The sequence below is a fragment of the Macaca nemestrina genome, chromosome 2 (assembly GCF_043159975.1).
Source record: "Macaca nemestrina isolate mMacNem1 chromosome 2, mMacNem.hap1, whole genome shotgun sequence".
NCBI lineage: Eukaryota > Metazoa > Chordata > Mammalia > Primates > Cercopithecidae > Macaca > Macaca nemestrina.
This window is the reverse complement of record NC_092126.1, coordinates 44,589,709-44,610,553: the sequence shown is the minus strand read 5'-3', so window position 1 is coordinate 44,610,553 and position 20,845 is coordinate 44,589,709. Positions and strand designations below refer to the sequence as shown.

Sequence of the window (20,845 nt, the reverse complement as noted above, 5' to 3'; positions counted from 1 at the left end):
TTTAATTTTCAATTTCCAGTTCTTCTTTGCTAACATATAGAGATATAATTGCCTTCTAATTTCACTGGTTAGGACTTTCAGCACAAGATTTGTTAGAAATGGTGGCAGCAGAAATCCTTGCCTTGTTCCCCGTATTAGGAGGAAAATGTTAAGTCTTTTATTTTTAGGTATTATTTTAGCTGTAGATTTTTTTTATAGCTACCCTTTATCAGGTTGAGTAAGTTTTCCTTCTATTCTTGGTTTTCTGGGAGTTTTATACATGAGTGGTTTTTGGATCTTGTTAAATGCTTTTTGTGCCCCTGTTGCAATGATTACACGGTGGAGTATTTTTAGCTTGTTAATATGGTATGTTATTGCATTGATTGATTTTTATATGTCAAATCAGCCTTGGATTTCCTGGATAAACCTCAGTTACGAGAGAAGTACACAAATCCTCCATTTGGAGAGTATTGGTGATTAGATCCTGTTTTGTATTATTTTTAATCCTTTATAATCTTAGAGATGATTCTGGGGATCCCTGGGTCACAGTAAGGAACCAGCTGAAGATGATCCCAGCAGATAGATGATCCCCAACTTAACGATGGTTTGACAAAATTTTTTGACTTTATGATGGTGCAAAAGTGATACACATTCAGTAGAAACCATACTTTCAAGTACCCATACCACTATTCTGTTTTTCACTTTCAATTCAGCATTCAATAAATTACATGAGCTATTCAACATATTATAAAATAGGCTTTGTGGTAGATGACTTTGCCTAATTGTAGGCTAATATAAGTATTCTGAGCACCTTAAGGTAGGCTGAGCTGAGCTCTAATGTTTGATAGATTAGGTGTGTTAAATGAATTTTCAACTTACAATATTTTAATCTTACAGTGGGTTTATCAGGATGTAACCGCATCATACATACCTTCATAGCATCTATACATACATTTATAGTGGCACCAATTGTTTCAGGTTTTATAACATTTTTGAACAAATCTTCACAGCCTGGGAACAGGAATAAAAGAAGCATATTGTGGGGAAATCATTAGGTAGCAGAAGGAATTCAGAGTTCTACTGAAAGAGTTGCTGGAATGGCTCTCTGTAGGGACCATAATAATGCATTTCTGCTGAGATGCAAATGTGAGAACTGTGCTTTTCTTGATGAGAGTAAGATAAAGTTAAAAGAGAGTTGGAAAGGTAAAAGAGTAGAGAATTGGTATTAGAAATTACTTCGGTGTTCAAATTCTTAAAAATTCAGTAGCTTATATGTTTTACAAGTTTCATGTTTACTTAAGCTGCTAACTTTTACCCACATTACTTTTTTGGATTTTACTTCACAAATTTAAGCCCCAAAATATCTAGTAAACCTCTGTTTTATTTTGTATTACTTTGAGTAATAGGTATAAGCAACATTTGGTTGCTATTTCAATGAAAATTCTTTGGCAGGTGTCTGAATCCCAGTGCTTTGCGAGGCTGAGACAGGCAGATCACTGAGGTCAGAAGTTCAAGACCAGCCTGGCCATCATGACGAAACCCCATCTTTACTAAAAAATACAAAAATTAGCCAGGTATGGAGGTGTGCACCGATAGTCCCAGCTACTCAGGAGGCTGAGGTGGGAGCATCGCTTGAACCTGGGAGGCAGAGGTTGCAGTGAGCCGAAATTGTGCCACTGTACTCCATCCTAGGCAACAGAGTAAGACGCTGTCTCAAACACACACACACACACACACACACACACACACACACACACACACACACAATGAATGGTTCTAGCTTTCCTCTTTGAGTCTGGGTTTGGTTTCAGGATAACTAAAATTACACACCTGTAATTCCAGCACTTCGGGAGGCCGAGGCGGGTAGATCACTGGAGCTCAGGACTTTGAGACCAGCCTGGGCAACATAAAACCCCATTTCTACAAAAAGTACAAAAATTAACCAGGCATGGTAGCCTGGGCTTGTGCAGTGCCAGCTCCTTTTTCCTTGGGTGACTGAACTGGGATGATTGCTTGAGCCTGGGAGGCAGAGGTTGCAGTGAGCTGAGAACACACCATTGCACTCTAGCCTGTGTGACGGAGTGAGACTCTTGTCTCAAAAAAAACAAAAAAAATCTTAATGATCTGAAAATAGAATTCCATTCTGCAAATAATTTTATTTATTGACCAGTTCATCCCAGTGGGTTGCTTTACCTGAAAAACCTTTGCCATCTGATCCTTTTTCTTGTTTGTATTTTTCCTGTTTATCTTCAGATACATTTTATTTAAATTAATAGTGGTTAGTTTGTGCACCATATTAAATAATTAGATACTAGAATTCAATAAGAACTACCTTTTAAAAATGAAAATAAAGTAAAATATTAAAGTGTTTTAAAGAGACTAAGGTTACCACATCTTTTATCTTCCTGTTAACTACTTTTGCAACATATATTGTTGTGATTAGGTAGAATTATATAACTTTGCTCTGTTTCTTTGATTGCATTTTGGAAACTCTTACTATCCCATTTTTCAGTGACATTGTTTTACATTGGATAACATCCAGTGACATCCTGTATATTCTTTACATCCTATAGTGAGTCCATTTGGGACCCATTTACATATGAAAAGCAGCGTGACTGACATTGCAGACATGTAAATCACAAATCTAAAGGAAGTAGAGGAGAAGATGAAAACATTATTTATCAATAAGGTCCTCAGTCTCCCAAATGAACAAAGTAGGAACTTGAGTAATACTTTGAAAAAAGTGATTCATCTTTTTTCTACTCCCTGATTAATAAAGGTGATATTTTCCTAGCATGCTTGGAAGTTGGGAATACTGTAAGTCAGTAGTTCTCATATTTTATCAAGCATGAGAGTCACCTAGAGGGCATGTTATAAAGATTACCAGGCATCACCTCCAGAGTTCTGATACAGTAGGTCTGGGGTGGGACCTGAAAATTGGTATTGCTAACAAGTTCTTGGGAGAAGCTGATGTTTACTAGCACTGGACCATACTTTAAACACTACTGATAGCCGGGCATGGTCATCTCATCATGGGAGGCCGAGGTCGATAGATCACTTGAGCCCAGGAGTTCGAGACCAGCCTGGCCAACATGGTGAAACCCATGTCTATAAAAATAGAAAAATTACCCAAATGTGGTGGCATGTGCCTGTAGTCCCAGCTACTTGGGTAGCTGAGGCACAAGAATCATTTGAACCCAGGAGGCAAAGGTTGCAGTGACCCGAGATTGCACCACTGTACTCCAGCGTGGGTGACAGAGTAAGACTGTTTCAAAACAAGGAAAAAAAAAACCAACGAACAAACAAAAAAATCTACTGGTACATGGTAGGGTATATGAAAGTGGGGATTGAGCAACAAGTAGGATCAGCCTGATTTTCCTGCCTAAGGTTTTCATTCAATTCAGAAATTTTCATTCAATTCAGAATTTTTTTTTTAGTACCTGCTGTGTGTCTAATACTACGATGTCATCAAGCTTTACATGTCTTAGACTTTTCGACAGTGGATCTTTTGCTTTATTGAGAGGCTTCACCAACTAAGGAGCACTGTCTAAAATAAAAGACTAGTAAAGAAAGAAAGAAAAGTTATCCATTTGGTTGCTTTTTCAACCCTCTGTTTTTATGCTAGGCAATATTTTAGCCTTTACCAATTTTAATGTGCAAACATTATTTCTGGCAGTTCCACCTCTAGGTAGCTGTCCTAAGGAAATAACTTTCAATGTGTGATTAATGTAGACAGACAGAGATGTTTATTATAAAGAGCAGAAAAGTAGCTCCTACATTGAAGTCTGTGGTTTTGCAATTACTAAATAAATTGTGTATGTATGTATATGATAGCTAATTTTGTAGCTGTAAAGTTTTGCTTATGAAGAGAAGCATTTTAAAGTTAAAAATGCTTGATATACAAGAATTATTTTATGTAAGCATATTTTAATAAAATTTAACAGCTCAGATTTAAGTAAAATTGTATTTTAGGTTCTTAAGTACGTGAGATTTATTTATAGAGAAAAATGAGGAAATATAACAAATTACTTTTTACAAAATATCTTTAGAATGTGAGATTATGATTGACTGTTACTATACATTCTCTTCGGTATTTGTAACATATCTATAACTGAATATTACTTTTATAATTAAAATATTCATGTTTTATATTTACCTATTATTTCAAGTTTTATTTACACACATTTATTAGTGTGCAGCTCAGTGAAGTTTTACAAGCCAGCACTCATATCTAGAAGCAGAATATAACCAGCACCCTAGAAGCATGCTTTGTGCTCTATTTCAAGGATAACTGCTATCATGACTTCTAAAAGCACAGATTATTTTCTCCTGTTTTTGTACTTTATATAAATGTAATCATACAGTATTTATTCTTTTGTGACTGGCTTCTCTTGCTTAAGAAAATGTTGTGAGATCATGCTTAGTAATTGTAGTTCATCCTTTCTCATTGCTATGTAATATTCTATTGTGTGAATAAACCATTATTCATTCACTTTAATGTTATTGGGCATTTGGGTAGGTAATTTTAACTTTGGGAATATTATGATTAGTTATGTCATAAATATTTTAGTCCATGCCCTTTGGTGAACACATGTGCATATTTCTACAGGGCATACACCTAGGATTGGAATTGTTTGGTTGGGGTTCAGTTTTAGTAGATACTCCCAGATGATTTTTCTCAAAGTAGTTACACCAGCTCACACTCCCACTGGCAACAGGTGAGGATTTCTGTTGCTCCACATCCTTGCCAATACCTAACGTGTATTATTAGTCAGGGTTCTCCAAAGAATCAGAACCGCTGCCTCTCCTATTGGTTTTATATTTTTATATGTGACTATATATACACACACACTTACACACACACATACACATATATGTAGCTGACCCTTGAACAACGCAGTGGTTTGGGGCACTGACCTCCCTGTGCAGTCAAAAATCTGTGTATAATTTTTCATTCTCCCCAAAATTAACTACTAATAGCTCACTGTTGGCCGAAAGCCTTACCGATAACATAAACAGTTAAGTAACCCATATTTTGTATGTTATAGATTGTGTACTATATTCTTACATAAAGTAAGCCAGAAAAAGTAAAATGTTATTAAGAAAATCTTAAGGAAGAGAAAATATGTGTACCATTCATTAAGTGTAAGTGGTTTGTCATAAAAGTCTTTATCCTTGTCATGTTATGAAGAGTAGGAAGAGGAGGGATGGATTTTGCTGTCTCAGAGGTGGCAGAGGCAGAAGAAAATCTGTGTGTAAGTGGACCTGCACAGTTTGAACCTGTTATTCAAGAATCAGCTGTGTGTGTCTGTGAGTGCGTGTGTGTGTGTGTGTGTGTGTGTGTGTGTGTAGAGAGAGAGAGAGAGAAATTGATTGATTATAGGGATTGGCTCATACAGTTATGTAGGTCAAGAAGTCCTGTGACCTGCTGTCTGCAAGCTGGAGAACCAGGAAAGCTGGTGATGTCATTCAGTCTGAGTCTGAAAGCTGAGAATCACAGGAACCAGTGGCACAAGTCCCAGCTCAAGTCTGAAGGTCCGAGAACTAGAGGGGCTGATGGTACAAGTCCCAATTCTAAGCCAGAGGCCTCAGAACCAGTGTGCCAATGTTCACAGGCAGGAAAAGATAAATGCCCAGCTCAAATAGAAGCAGATTCTCCCTTCTGTTGCCTTTTTGTTCTATTTGGTCCCTCAAGAAGTTGAATGATGCCCCCCTTCACTGGAGAGGGTGGTTTTCTTTATTCACTCTACCGATTCAAATGCTAGTCTCTTCTAGAAACATCTCATAGACCACCCAGAAACAATGTTTTATCAGCTATCTGGGCATCCTTTAGCTCAGTCAAGTTGACACAAAAATTAACCATCACAGTATTTTTCATCTGTTTTCTTATACTCAGTGTGGTGAGTGTGCAGTGGTAATATATGGTAGCTTTAATTTGTATTTCCCAGATGATTAATGAATTGAGAGCCTTTCCTATATTAATGAATTGAGAGTCAATTTTTGGTTGTAAATTATGCTAAAACGTTGTTGTAGCGTGCAGCTCAGTATCAGATATATTTTAGCTTTATTTCAAGGAACTTAATTATAAGAAGTATTTTACAAAATATATCAAAGGATATTATAACTTGATCCAAGGTTATGAGTATGAAACTTAAAAATAGCATACATTTAATTTTTAAAGTAAGTCTCAAGTGTTAATGTCCTGTAATATGGTACCTAATGAGATTTAGTTTGAGTTGAATTATATTTTTATAATTGAATGTTATTTTCCTGTTGGCTTCAGCTATAAACATTAAAGATGTTCTCATATGAAAATCTTTCAGTGGAATACTATGCAGCCATAAAAAAGGGTGAGTTCATGTCCTTTGTAGGGACATGGATGCAGCTGGAAACCATCATTTTCAGCAGACTATCACAAGAACAGAAAACCAAACACTGCATGTTCTCACTCATAGGTGGGACTTGAACAATGAGATCACTTGGACACAGGAAGGGGAACATCACACACTGGAGCCTATTGTGGGGACGGGGGAGGGGAGAGGGATAGCGTTAGGAGATATACCTAATGTAAATGACAAGTTAATGGGTGCAGCACACCAACATGGCACATGTATACATATGTAACAAACCTGCATGTTGTGCACATGTACCCTAGAACTTAAAGTATAATAAAAATAAATAAATAAAAGGAAAGTACACAACAACAAAAAATAAATTAAAAAAAAAAGAAAATCCTTCAGTAGACTGAGTTGAAATTTTTTGCCAAAGACAAATAAGTAAGTTGATAACCAATCTCTGTTGGCTGTTGTCATCAGGAACAGTGCTAGACTCAAGTAAGACAATATTTGTAGAGCACTACCCAGTTGTTTGTGTTACTTTTAGAGCCTTAAAATCTTTGAAATGTTCTTAACATCTTGGTTTTCTTTCTGTTTTATCCACTGATACCTTACTCCAAACCCTCCAAGTGTAGTTCTCAGAATTTATTCCATTCTTGCTATCGTCTGAGTTTTTACAACAAAGTGGAAGGCACAGAACAACCCAAAAACTGTCCCCCTGCCACAAACACATTTTTATATATTTAAGTATAATTTAAATACAAAACTATTGAATGCTGCTAACCTCATTGGCATTTTAAGATCGTATTGTAATGGTAGGCTATTGAGACAACGTGGGACTTGTACCTAGCATAGTGCCTGTCTCACAGGAGCTCACTGTGTGTTTGTTGAGTGGATAAGACAATGAAAAAATTCTACTATTGGTTTTTTCTCTTTTTAGGTTTTGTTGGGAGCTTCCGTTTGTTGTCCCCTGCCTGCCAGTTTTGGATCTTTAATTTTAAAAAGGGTATTTAAGATGGATATGAGAAAGTTACTATTATGCTGGGCGCAGTGGCTCACACCTATAATCCTAATGCTTTGGGAGGCCAAAGTGGAAGGATCACTTGAGGCAAAGAGTTCAGGAAAGTTGCTATTAGTAAAATTTTCAAAGTGGAACTTTCTCTCGAGATAACCTTATACAGACAAGTCAAAAAGGAGAATGGTAAAATTGTAAAATGACTGGAAAATAAATATACATTTTAGTGATTTTTTTATGTAGTACTTATTTTGCGAGGATCTAATTATTCAAGTACCCATTAAAATGAAAAGCAAAGTTAATGTTATCTTTATATTATTTAAGATACATCCCTGAGATTTAAAAAATTCTACAATATATATTGGATTACTTATGAACAAAGAGAACTAGAAAAAACATGTTTTAAGAAGAGATAAATAAAAGAAGTTCCAAATAGGAGGAAAGAAAGCTGTAGAGGGGCCGGGCACAGTGGCTCAAGCCTGTAATCCCAGCACTTTGGGAGGCTGAGGCAGTCAGATCACCTGAGATCAGTAGTGTGAGACCAGTCTGGCCAACATGGCAAAACCCTGTCTCTACTAAAAATACAAAAAAAAATTAACTGGACGTGGTGGCCAACGCTGGTAGTCCCAGCTACTTGGGAGGCTGAGGCAGGAGAATTGCTCGAACCTGGGAGGCAGAGATTGCAGTGAGCCGAGATTGCACCACTCCACTCCACCCTGGGCGACAGAGCAAGACTGTGTCAAAGAAAGAAAGAAGAGAGAGAGAGGGAGAGAGGGAGGGAGGGAGGGAGGTAGGCAGGAAGGCAGGAAGGCAGGAAGGCAGGAAGGCAGGAAGGAAGGAAGGAAGGAAGGAAGGAAGGAAGGAAGCTGGAGAGAACAGTGACACTATATTTCAGTAGCATCTGTTATCCTAGATGATGTTGAAGAGTTTTGTTGAATGCTTTTTTTTCCACAACTCTCTTCTACTCTGAATTATAAAATGTAATAGTGTGGTATTAGAAAAGACAGCTAATCCTTTAGAAGTTGGTCATATATTATTTTGACCATTGGTCATTGATTATTTTACTGGCCAGTTTGTGAAGCTTTTCTTGATTTTTTTTTTTTTCCCCCAGATCTTTAGACCTCACTATGAAACAACCCACTTGTTAAGAAACATTGATACAGTCATTGGAAAATCTTAACCTATGTAGTAGAATGGCCACAAGCAAATGCATGAGACTTAGGCCTGAAACTTCAGGGTTTTGTTTGATACATGTATCAATTTATATAGAATTGATCAAAGCATATATATGACTGCTACTGATTACCATAGAAAAATAGCTGAGTAACTGTTGCTTTATTCTGTAACATCAGTGTGTGTAATAAATAAATTTTGTTCATTGTCTCCAGTTCTGGCACACAGTTTCTAAAACCCTTGGAATCTCCAAAGTGATGAGTGTCTTTTGTACTCTAATGAGAAGATTGTTGGCTGGGGTCCCCTAGATAGCTTTAGGATGGGGGCTGGTGCCAGAAAGACCAAGAATTGGAACTTTCAGCCCCACCTCTGACTTCCAGCAGGGAGAGAGGGCCTGGAGATTTAGATGATTACAAATGGCCATGATTTAATCAATCATGCTTACATAAAGAAACCTCTATAAAACCCCATAAATGACAGTTTGGAGAGCTTCTGGGTTGGTGGACACAGTGAGGTACTGGGAGGGTGGCATGCTTGGAGGTGGCATGGAAGCTCTGTGCACCCACCCTACCCCTGCCCCATTGCCCTGTCCTGTGTTTCTTTTCGATTTGGCTGTTGTCTTCCTGAGTCGTAGTAGCCTTTTAAACAAACCAGTAATAGTAAGTAAAGTGCTTTACTGAGTTCTGTGTCATTTCAGCAAATTATTAAATCTGAGGCGGGGTCATGGGAACCCTCAAATTTGTAGTCTGTAGGCAGAAACGAGAATAGCCTGGGCATGTCGTCTGTGGCTAGCATCTGATGCGGGGGGCGGGGGGGCAGTCTTATGGGACTGAGCTCTTAGTCTGTGAGGTCTGGGCTAACTCCAGGTAGTTACTATCAGAATTGTATTGAATTGTTGGACACCTAATTGGTGTCTGAAAAATTGGAGAATTGGTTGGTGTGATTAAAAAAAAAAAAAAAAAAACCCAAACATTTGGTGTCAGAAGTGTTGTCAGTAAAAACAGTTCATTATCAGGTACTTAAATTCAAAGATGGTCTAGATTTTATTTGTTTGATCACTGGGTTCTCTCTTTTAATATCGAGGGTTAGTTATCAAGGTAGTTTTTAAATGACTTGGACATTTTGAAAATAGAATAAAAATACTAATTTACAAAATTTCTAGAAAACAAGGGTTAAATCAGGCTGTATAATCAGTGGAGATATAAGCCCTTTAAGGCAATATCCTTATCTCCGTTTCTGTTAAATTTGAGTTTGGGGTCTTCTAAGATAATTGTGACTATTTTGTAGGCCATAAGGAGAAAAGTGACATCTGGTATATCTGAACAATAGACCTTAAAGGATTCTAACCCAAATGCATACCAAGCTTGATTGGTATTGAACTGGCCTGGGGAAAAATATGTCATAGTAGCAGAAACTCTGTGATGGTATGGATGGAGAACTTTATAAAGCCAAGGAACTGAATCCAGGCACTGTAGTCAAAGAGGAAAACTTCTAGCATCTTCCTGTAGCCATACATAATTCTGTAGGTATTACCATTCCCTCTCAACTTACTCTGTATTATTAGGGAAATAAAGTCTTTCTCTAACATTTTTCTGTTCTCATAATATGGTTTGAAATGCAGTCACTTTTACTTAAACTTACCTTTTGGAGTAAAATAATTTATGGAATTCATAGCACTCAAATTGTTTCACCAGAGTACTTGTAGAAATTCTGGATTAGTTGATTAACCACAGTTCATAGCTTCCCAGTTGCACATTATTCTTAGGTTTCAAAAATTCCTTTCTGAATAAGAGATACAAAACAACCCACCCAGAAACAAATTATTTTCTTGGTTGGCAGAGCAGTATCATTCCTAACACACATGAAATTGAGCTAAGAACCAGAGCTGATCCAAGATTTTAGAGTTGTCTTAGCTCTGCTAATTTTCTTTATTATTTTGCTTGTATTTTCATTTTCACACAATTCTCTCAAGTGATTAAGCTGTACTTAAGTATTTTTTAAAATTTTGTCTTTAAAAAGGTTGTTACTGTTTTGTTTCAGAAAGGACATGCTATAGCTAATACACTTTTTGTAATCTTATGGTGGCCATGGAAATGTGCCATTCAGACCTCCTGCTGGTGGGAGGCACAAATGACTGACAGTCCCAGCTGTGGCCCCTCTGGATCCACCACCTCATCCTTGCTGAGGTCACACTGATGGTGACTCCACATGGCCAGTGAGTCAGTGAGTGTAGGCCTGTTCATAAGGAACACAGTTCTCTAATCGGCAGGGCATTACTTCCTATTACTGCATAATAATTACCCTAAAATTTAACAACTTAAATATTCATCTCACATGGTTTCTGAGGATCAGGAATCTGGGAGTGGCTTACGTAGGTATTTCTGCCTCAGGGTTCCTCATGAGGTTGTAGTCAAGCAGTTGGCCAGGGCTGTAGTCACCTGTAGGCTGGACTAGGGCTGGAAGATGTTCTTCCAGGATGGCTCTCATATTCATACATGGGTGTTGGCAAGAGCCTACAGTTCCTTGCTGGCTGCTGTTGGCCTCAGATCCTTGTCACATGGTTGTCTCCATAGGGCAACAACTAACATACTTTTTCAGGGTCCAGATTTGTTGGGGACAAGTAAGAGTAGTTTGGTTTTTGTCTTAGGTATCATTTATTCTGAGATGCTTTTTCTAAACATCACTCCCACCAAGGGTTGCCAGATATAGCAAGTAGAGGACAATATTTGGAACGTACTTTTACTAAAAAATTATTCATTGTTCATCTAAAATTCATATTTAACTGGGTGTCTTATATTTTATCTGATAGCCTTTCTGGGTTTAGTTTGTCTTCTCTGTGCACCTATGATACCCTGTGCTATCCCGTTTCTGTATTTACTGCGCTATATTTTAATTGTCTATTTAGTTGCCAGTATCTTCCTACTAGGGTGAAACTTCTCTGTTTCTCTATGGGAATAAACTGTGTCTTGTTGTTTTCTTTGTTGTTGTTGTTGTTTTTTATTCACCGTTACATCCCTAGTGCCAAGCACTTTGCTTGACCTATAATAGGTACTCAGTAGCCAGGCACGGTGGCTCACACCTGTAATCCCAGCACTTTGGGAGGCCGAGGCGGGCGGATCACGAGGTTAGGAGTTCGAGACCAGCCTGACCAACATGGTGAAACCCCATCTCTACTAAAAATACAAAAATTAGCCAGGCATGGTGGTGCGTACCTGTAATCCCACCTACTCAGGAGGCTGAGGCAGGAGAATCACTTGAACCCTGGAGGCGGAGGTTGCAGTGAGCCGAGATTGTGCCACTGCACTCCAGCCTGGGTGACAGAGCAAGACTCTGTCTCAAAAAAAAAAAAAAAAAAAAGGGTACTCAGTAAATTCATGTGGGCTTTCCAAGAATGAAAACACTTGGTCTTATAATTGCATACACTTTTCTCCTCCACCTTTTTTTCCTCCTCAACATTGATTATCATGATGAATCTCAGTGGAATGCTAATGCAGCAAAAGGGCTAGTAATTCCAAGATTCAAGAACTTGTGTTATCACTTTATATATAAGCTTCAGGTTCCCTTCTGGTAGCTGGAGATAATATCTGTTTCCTCTTGGAAACAAGAAAAAAAATGATAAAGCCTACTCTTTTCTAGGATTGTGCTGGCTTCAATAATTAGAAGCTGGGCTTTATGTAATGATAATAGGTTTTAAGTAGCAGTAATAAGGACATGGAATCAAATAGGTCTGAGTTTCAATGTTAGCCATGTCACATACTAAAGGTGACTTCTTGGGCAAATTTGTCATGTTTCAAAATGTCAATTTTCTTATCTCTAAAATGGGAGTGATCATGCAATTTCATAAGGGCTATTGTGAGGACTAAATTATAAAACAAGTGACCTCGCCTAGCGGAGTGCCTGTTTTTGGCACATGGTAGGTACACTGCAAATCCCTAATGAAGCTTCTTGGGGCTACCATATGTTCCTTGAGTGATTCTGTCTTTTGATTGATAGACATTTATAATTCCACCAATCGTAGATTCTCATTCAAGCACGTATACCAAATATCTGAACCTATGTTTTATCTCTTACCGAGGTGGATTACTATGGCCACAACACACCAGAAGAATAAAATTAACCTGTTTTATGATCATCTAAATAGCTCATTTCTCTTAATATGTAGATGAACCATTCAGTGCTTCCTCTCCCAGTGACAGGAAGAGACTGACTGCATTGTAGGATCAAAAGGGGATGTTTTTATGATTGTTGTCTGCCACAAACTAGTTATCTCTGTGGTGATTTCCCCAATATTTCCTGCTTTAAATCCAGATCAGAAAGCTCGTGAGGTTCCACTTTCTCAGTCTTTGGCTCTTCTGAAAATCAAGTTCAAGTATAACTTTTGGCCCTTCACATCTCCGGAGGTTTCTGTCCTTAATAGTCTTACATGCATTAGAATTGTTGATTGTACCATCTCTTATGTCCCTAACACTGTCTTTTCCCACTTGATCCATGCTTTTTAGTTTCATGAATAAGAAAAGTGAATCTCATAAAGGTAAAATGACTTACTGCTGACCACACACATAGTCAGCTGGGATTTGAACCTAGGTATGTTGACTTCATTGCAATATGCATACCACATGCCAGTTGTTTTAGTGGATGAGAATTATGAAACCTGTGCACTGATATGCAAACACGAGGTGTTAATATTACGAAGTGCCACCCCGAGATACAAGATAACCCCTATAGCAGAGAGTTTATAATCGATTTAAGGAGAACTGATACATAAATAAATAACAAAAGATAGTGTCAGTGATTCATATAGGCAAAACAAGCTACTAAAATCATAATTGTTTTTAGCCATATAGAATATTTGTTTTTAGCCATATAGAATATTTGTTGATATTAATCTCACTTTGTGTCTGGATTCTTGTACTTAGCATAATGTTTTCAAGATTCATTCATGTTGTATGAATCAGTAGTTCTTTTCTATTACTAAACACTATTCTATGATATACCACCATTCCTATATCCAGTCATGGGTTGATGAACATTTTTGTTTCACTTCTGGACCATTATTAATAAAACTGCTATGAACATTCAAATACAAGCTTATGTGTTGACATAAGTTTTCATCTCTCTAAGGTAAATACCTAGAAGTGGAATTGCTGGGTCATATGGTAAGTGTATATTTAACTTTATAAGCAGTTACCAAACATGTTTCCCAAAGTGTTTTTACAAGTTGGTATTCCCATCAGCAATGTGTGTAAGAGTTCTAGTGCCCTGTGTCCTTGCCAACACTTGGTATGGTCAGTTTTTTTTTTTCCATTTTAGTAATTCAAGTGAGTTTGGTGCTTATTGTGGTTTTAATTTGTATTTCCCTAATGACTAATGATATTATGAATCTTTTCATATGATTATTTGCCATCAGCATATCTTCTTTGGTTACGTAAGTGTTTAAATCTTTTGCAGATTTTTTATTGAGTTGTCTTGTTATTGTCTTATTCATGTTACAAGTCCTTTATCACATGTATATTTTGCAAACATTTCTCCCAGGCTATCATGTGTCTTTTTCTTCTCTTAACTTTTTAAAGACTTCTCCAGTATCTCCTGCTTAAAATCCAGATCAGAAAGCTCATAAGGTTCTACTTTCTCAGTCTTAACCTTTTAAAGTTAAGAGATTTTGAAGAGCAGACATGTTTTATATCTTGATACATCAGTCTGTTTATGTTGCTATAAAGGACTCATGAGGCAGGATAATTTATAAAGAAGTTTATTTTGGCTCATGGTTATGCAGGCTGTACAGGAAGCATGATGCCAGCATCAACTTCTGGTGAGGGCTTTGGGAAGCCTACGGTCATGGCAGAAGGCAAAGGAGAGTCAGCAAGTCATATGGCAAGAGGGGGAGCAAGAGAGATGGGGAGAGGTGCCATACTGTTTTAAACAACCAGATCTCATGTGAATTACTCATTACCATAGAGATGACACCAAGCCATTCATGAGGGATCCTCCTCCATGACCCAAACACCCCCATCAGGTCCCACCTCCAACATTGAGGATTACATTTCAGCATGAGATTTGGAGCAGACAAACATCTAACCTGTATCACTTAATGTGCAATTTTTCAATTAAAAAAGATAGTTTGTGGTTCTTTGTATCCTATTTAAGAAATCTAAGCCAGGCAGGGTGACTTGAGCCTAGTAGTTCCAGCTCCTTGGGAGGCTGAAGTCTGAGAATCCCTCGAGCCCAGGAGTTAGAGACCAGCCTCGGCAACATAGTGAAACCCTGTCTCAGAAAGAAAAGAGGAAGGAAAAGAAATTTTTGCCTAAGCCAATAATACTAAGATTTTCTTGCACATTTTCCTATAAGTTTTTACGTTGCTATATTCCTTTATTTTCCTAGAACTTTCCTAGAAGTTTTCTAATTTTAACTCTTAAATTTAAGTCTATGATAAGTTTGGCTTTTTGTGCTTTTCCAAGACAGTCTTGCTCTGTCACCTAGGCTGGAGTGCAGTAGCACAGTCACAGCTCACTGCAGCCTTGACCTCCTGGGCTCAAGCTATCCTCCCACCTCAGCCTCCCAGGTAGCTGGGACTACAGACATGTGCCACCACACCCAGCTAATTTTTAAATTTGTTGTAGATATGGGGTCTCCTTATGTTGGCTAGGCTGGTCTCGAACTCTTGGGCTCAAGCAGTCCTCCCGCTTCAGCCTCCCAAAGTGCTGGGATTACAAGCGTGAGTCGCTAAGTCCAGCCTTGTGATAAATTTTGAGTTAATTTTTGTATATGGAATAAGAGGAAAGGTTTATTTTTGTTTCATATGAATATCCAATAATTCCAGCAACAACTAGTGAAAAGATTATCCTTTCCCATAGAATAGCTTTGTACCTTTGTCAAATATCAATTGACTATATAATTGAGGATCTGTTTCTAGATTCTTTTCTGTTCCATTGAAGTATGTGTCTATCTTCATGCCAATACCGTACTGTCTTGGTAGCTCAGTGGTTCTCAGTGAAGGACAATTTTGCCCCTAGGGGACATTTGGCAATATCTGGAGACCTTTTTCTTTTTTTTTTTTTTTGAGATGGAATCTCACTCTGTCCCCCAGGCTGAAGTACAGTGGTGCAACCTCTGCCTCCGAGGCTTAAGCAGTTCTGCCCCATCAGCCTCCCGAGTAGCTGGGATTACAGGTGCATGCCACCACGCCCAGCCAATTTTTGTATATTTAGTAGAGATGGGATTTCACCACATTGGCCAGGCTAGTCTCAAACTCCTGATCTCAAGTAGTCCACCCACCTTGGCCTCCCAAAGTGCTAGATTACAGGCCTGAGCCACCGCGCCAGGCCTGGAAACATTTTTGATTGTCACAACTTGGTGGGTAGGCAGGAAGTTTGCCCCTGGGTAGAGGTAGAGGCCAGGGATGGTGCTGAAGATTCTGCAGTGCACGGGAGAGTCTTCCAGAACAAAGAAATAGCTGGTCCAAAATGTCAGTAGCGCCAAGGTTGAGAAACTCTGCTATAGCTGTATACTAAGCCTTAAAACCGGATAGTGTAATCTTTCAATTTTGTTATTTTACAAAGTTGTTTGAGCTATACTAGGTCCTTTGCATTTTATATAAATTTTAGAATCAACCTTATACACTTCTACAAAAAATGTCTGCTGAGATTTGATTAGGATTACATTGATCTGTAGATAAATTTGGGAAGAACTGACATACTAACAATTTTGAATCTTCTGATTGATTGATTGATTGATTGATTGATTGATTTTTGAGATGGAGTCTCGCTCTGTCGTCCATGCTGGAGTGCAGTGGCGTGATCTCGGCTCATTGCAACCTCTGCCTTCCAGATTCAAGCAAGTCTCCTGCCTCAACCTCCCAAGTAGCTGGGAGCATATATTTATTTTATTTTTATTTTTTTGAGACAGAGTCTCACTCTGTCACCCAGGCTGGAGTGCAGTGGCGTGATCTCAGCTCACTGCAAGCTCCGCCTCCCAGGTTCACACCATTCTCCTTCCTCAGCCTCCCGAGTAGCTGGGATTACAGGCATGTGCTACCACACCCAGCTAATTTTTTGTGTTTTTAGTAGAGACAGGGTTTCACCATGTTATCCCAGATGGTCTCTATCTCCTGACCTCGTGATCCGCCTGCCTCGGCCTCCCAAAGTGCTGGGATTGTAGGCGTGAGCCGCTGTATCTGGCCACTAGGAGCATATAGAAAGGCTAAAAGAGACAGAGAAGAGAAAACAGGGAACTAAAAGCAGTTCAGTGTCACAGAAGGATAGGTGTCTGGGATAAGAGTAAAGATGAAAACAAGAACCATTATCATAAAGGACCTTTTTTTTTTTGAGATGGAGTCTTGCTCTATCACCCAGGCTGGAGTGCAGTGACTGGATCTTAGGTCACTGCAAGCTCTGCCTCCTGGGTTCAAGCGATTCTTCTGCCTCAACCTCCCAAGTAGCTGGAATTACAGACGCTTGCCACCACGCCCAGCTAATTTCTATATTTTTAGTAGAGATGGGGTTTTACCATGTTGACCAGGCTTGAACTCCTGACCTCGGCCTGTGATCTGCCCGCCTGGGCCTTCCACAGTGCTAGGATTACAGGCGTGAACCATCACACCCAGCCTGAATCTTCTAATTTATAAACATGTTTTTTCTCTCCATTAATTTGTCTTCTATAGTTTCAGCAATATATTGCAGTTTTCATTGTATAGCTCTTGTACATATTTTGTTAGATTTATCCCTAAATATTTAATATTTTTATGCTATTGTAAATAATGTTTAAAATTTTTCATATCTGATTTCGTTTTGTTGGTAGAAGATAGAAATACAGTTAGTTTTTGTATATTGACCTTGCCGCCTGTGACCTTGCCAAACTGTGACCTTGTCAAACTCTTCTAGTCCATTTTTATAGATTCTGTAGGATTTTCCATATAGGCCAATATTTTGTTTGTATACAAAAAAGTTTTACATATTCCTTTCTTATTTTATACCTTTCATTTCCTTTCTTGACTCATTACACTGGCTGAGCCCTCTAGTTCATTGTCAAAGTAGTAAAGGTGTACATCATTGTCCTGTTCCTGATTTTAGGGGAAAAGTATTCAATTTTTTTTACCATAAGTATGATTTTTAGCTATGGGTTTTCTATAGTTTGATTTTTAGCATTTTGAGTGAGTTCCCATCTATTCCTTGTCTGCTGAGAGTTTTTGTCATAAATGATTGTTGAATTTTGTTAAATGCCTTACCTGCATCTATTGAAGATGATAGTGTAGTTTTTCTTTTTTATTCTGATGATATGGGGAATTATATTGATCGATTTCCCAATGTTAAACCAACCTTCTATCATTCATGGGTTAAACTCCACTTAGGCATATGTTGTCCTTTTTATATATTCTAGAATTCAGTTAGCTAAAATTTCATTTAGAATTTTCGTGAGTGTTCATGAGGGATATTGGGCTGTAGTTTACTTATAATGGTTTTGTTTTGTTATTTTCTTTGTATGCCTTTTCTAAAGTACCTTTTAACCTTAGTCACCATCTTACTTTTGCTCACTATTTTCAGAGGATGAACACTTTTTATAAGAAGTCTGTGTTTTGAGTGCTATATGCCAGGAACTACAAGAAGCCCTTCATATTCATTATTTCATATAATCTTCAGAACCTTCTTGCAAGATAGGTGCTATTATCATACCCATTTTAGAGGTGGAAAAAATGGAGACTCGGAGCAGTTAATTAATTTCCCAAGTGATAGAGGCAATTCAAATTAAGTCTTTCAGGCTGGGCACAGTGGCTCATACCTGTAATCCCACCACTCTGGGAGGCTGAGGCAAGAGGATCACGTGAGCCCAGGAGTTTGAGACCAGCCTGAGCAACGTAGTACAACCTTGTCTCTACAAAAAAAATTTAAAAGTTAGCCGGGCATGGTGCCATACTCCTGTAGTCCCAGCTACTGGGGAGGCTGAGGTGGGAGGGTTGCTTGAGCCTGGGAAGTCAAGGTTGTAGTGAGCTGTGATTGTGCCACTGTACTCCAGCCTGGGCAAAAGAGCAAGTCTTTCAGATCAGAGGTCGAAAACTTCTCTGCATTTATATCTTTCTCTAGAAATCTTTTATTAGTTTGAAATATTATTGACAAAACAAGGAGGAATTCAGAAAACTATACCTCTACTGATCTTTTTTTTTTTTAACTTTTTTTCTCTTTTTTTGATTTTTTTTTTCCTTAAGACAGGGTCTCGCTCTGTCATCCAGGCTGGAGTATAGTGGTACGACCTCGGCTCACTGCAATGTCAGTCTCCCAGACTCAAGCAATTCTCCTACTCAGCCTCCTGAGCAGCTGGGATTACGGGTACATGCCACCACGCCCAGCTAATTTTTGTATTTTTAGTAGAGACGAGGTTTCACCACATTGTCCAGGCTGGTCTTGAACTCCTGGGCTTAAGAAATCAGCTCACCTCATCCTCCCAAGGTGCTAGGATTACAGGTGTGAGCCACCACACCCAGCTAATCTCAGAGCACCTCTTTATGCTAATTGGTTTTAATATTCTCTGTGTGCTTATTTTTCAGTTTGAGAGTATCTAATAATTAGCATATTAGGGCCAGGAGCAGTGGCTCACGCCTGTAATCCCAACACTTTGGGAGGCTAAGGCAGGTAGATCATCTGAGGTCAGGAGCTCAATTTCAGCCTGGCCAGCGTGGTGAAACCCCGTCCCTACTAAAATGCAAAAATTAGCTGGGCATGGTGACAGGTGCCTTTAATCCCAGCTACTCGGCGGGCTGAGGCTGGAGAATCACTTGAACCCGGGAGGTGGAGGTTGCAATGAGCCGAGATTGCGCCACTGCACTGGAGCCTGGGCAAGAAGAACGAAACTCTGTCTCAAAAAAAAAAAAAAAAAAATAGCATGTTAGTTCACTAATTTGTAAGTTTTATCAAGCACACATTATTGTGGATTAACTTGAATGTTTCTAATTGGATATGTCAACCTAAAATGAAGAAATAGAGGCAAAACAAACATAAATGATAGTTTATTTGGGCAAAGCTTAAGGATTACAACCTGGGAACATAGATTCAAGTTGCCCTGAGTATACACTCCTATTAGCAGCAGTTACAAATGGAGTTTGAAAGGCAAAATAGGGGGACAGGGAGTAGACTGTACAAAGTTGTTAGGAATTCTCACTGGTTTACAGAAATAACATTAATTAGTGATTGACTATACATTGTTAACCTATAAGGTGTGGATTATAGTGTTATTATAATTCACACCTGCTGTGGATTATTAAGCTAATTTATGGCTACTTGTGGCAATAGTAAGCAGTTTCAACAGATGAATACATAGCTCAAAGGAGGGGAGTAGGCATGATTGTAATCTCATTTTAATGTCTATCTAGGCCTGATATTTAAAAGGACTTGCATTCCTCAGATAAAAGTTATTTTCTCAGTTGCTACAGTGCTTCAGTTTAAACTTCACATCTATTGGAAGTCTTTCAACTTTATTAATCTGGATTAGAGGTTCCTTGAGAGAAAATGCCACTTTCTTTTTTAATATCCTGTATTTAATGTGCTCAATAGTATCAGTAGGCATATTTCTGTTTATGTAAGATTGTAGTGTGGCTTAAGGCAGAAGAGGGGCAAGAGCACACGAGAAGCTCTCTCTTCCACTTACCTGCCTTTCCCAGGTTAAATGTGTGCTAGATTATTTTCAGACCTTTCGGGCTCAAAAAATCAACTGGGAAGCCCAAGTTTAGATGACAGCTAGCTGGTGGGACCCAACTTAATTTTCTCTATTATGCTTCGGTCAAATTTGGGAAAATACACAAAAAAGCAAAGCTACAAATAGAAACTGGGAATACAGATTAAAATGTGCCAGGCAACAGGAGGAATTTCGATGAGTAGAAATGAAGATAGATCTCTGAGACAAAATAGCCAGGACAGGCAGGAAAAAGGTAGATTTCTACCCTTCTCTACTTCATACCTACAAATTTAAGGAAGTGGGATCTTTACCAACCAGAAACTTGGCAGCTTCCCACCAACCCCATGTTGCAACTGCTATCTGCAACAACCAGGGCTCTTTTTCTCCCTCCCATCTCTCTTATCATTACCTCTGTACTTCCCTTGGTGACCAGAGCGCTGTAAAGGCAGTGGCAGAGTGGATTTGTTGGGGTACGTTTTCAGATGTGATGAAGTAGTGGTGAGAAGGGGCAAAGAGAAAATCCATGGGAGCAGTATGCCTTTTCTCAGGCCCTACTTTAGACAGACATACAGATTAAGCTTTTTATTATGGAAAATTTCAAATATTTACAGGAGTAAAGAGAACAGTTTAATAAACCAATCATCAGCTTAAACAACTCTTAGTTAGGTCCTGTTTTTGACTAGAG

At 38.5% G+C, this 20,845-nt stretch overlaps 1 protein-coding gene across 16 annotated transcripts in view; it reads left to right on the top strand.

The window, feature by feature from the left end:
- The window catches only part of LOC105469991 (transcription factor Dp-2), a 196,322-nt gene that overhangs the window by 82,884 nt on the left and 92,593 nt on the right, over positions 1 to 20,845 (top strand). For 4 of the 16 annotated variants that reach the window (XM_071091049.1, XM_011721664.3, XM_071091053.1 and 1 more), the window contains one exon: positions 13,624 to 13,658. The exons of the other annotated variants lie outside the window; for them this stretch is intronic. The gene's annotated coding sequence lies outside the window, so the exon portion shown is untranslated. The remainder of the gene's footprint in view (positions 1 to 13,623; positions 13,659 to 20,845) is intronic. 16 annotated transcript variants of the gene reach the window in all.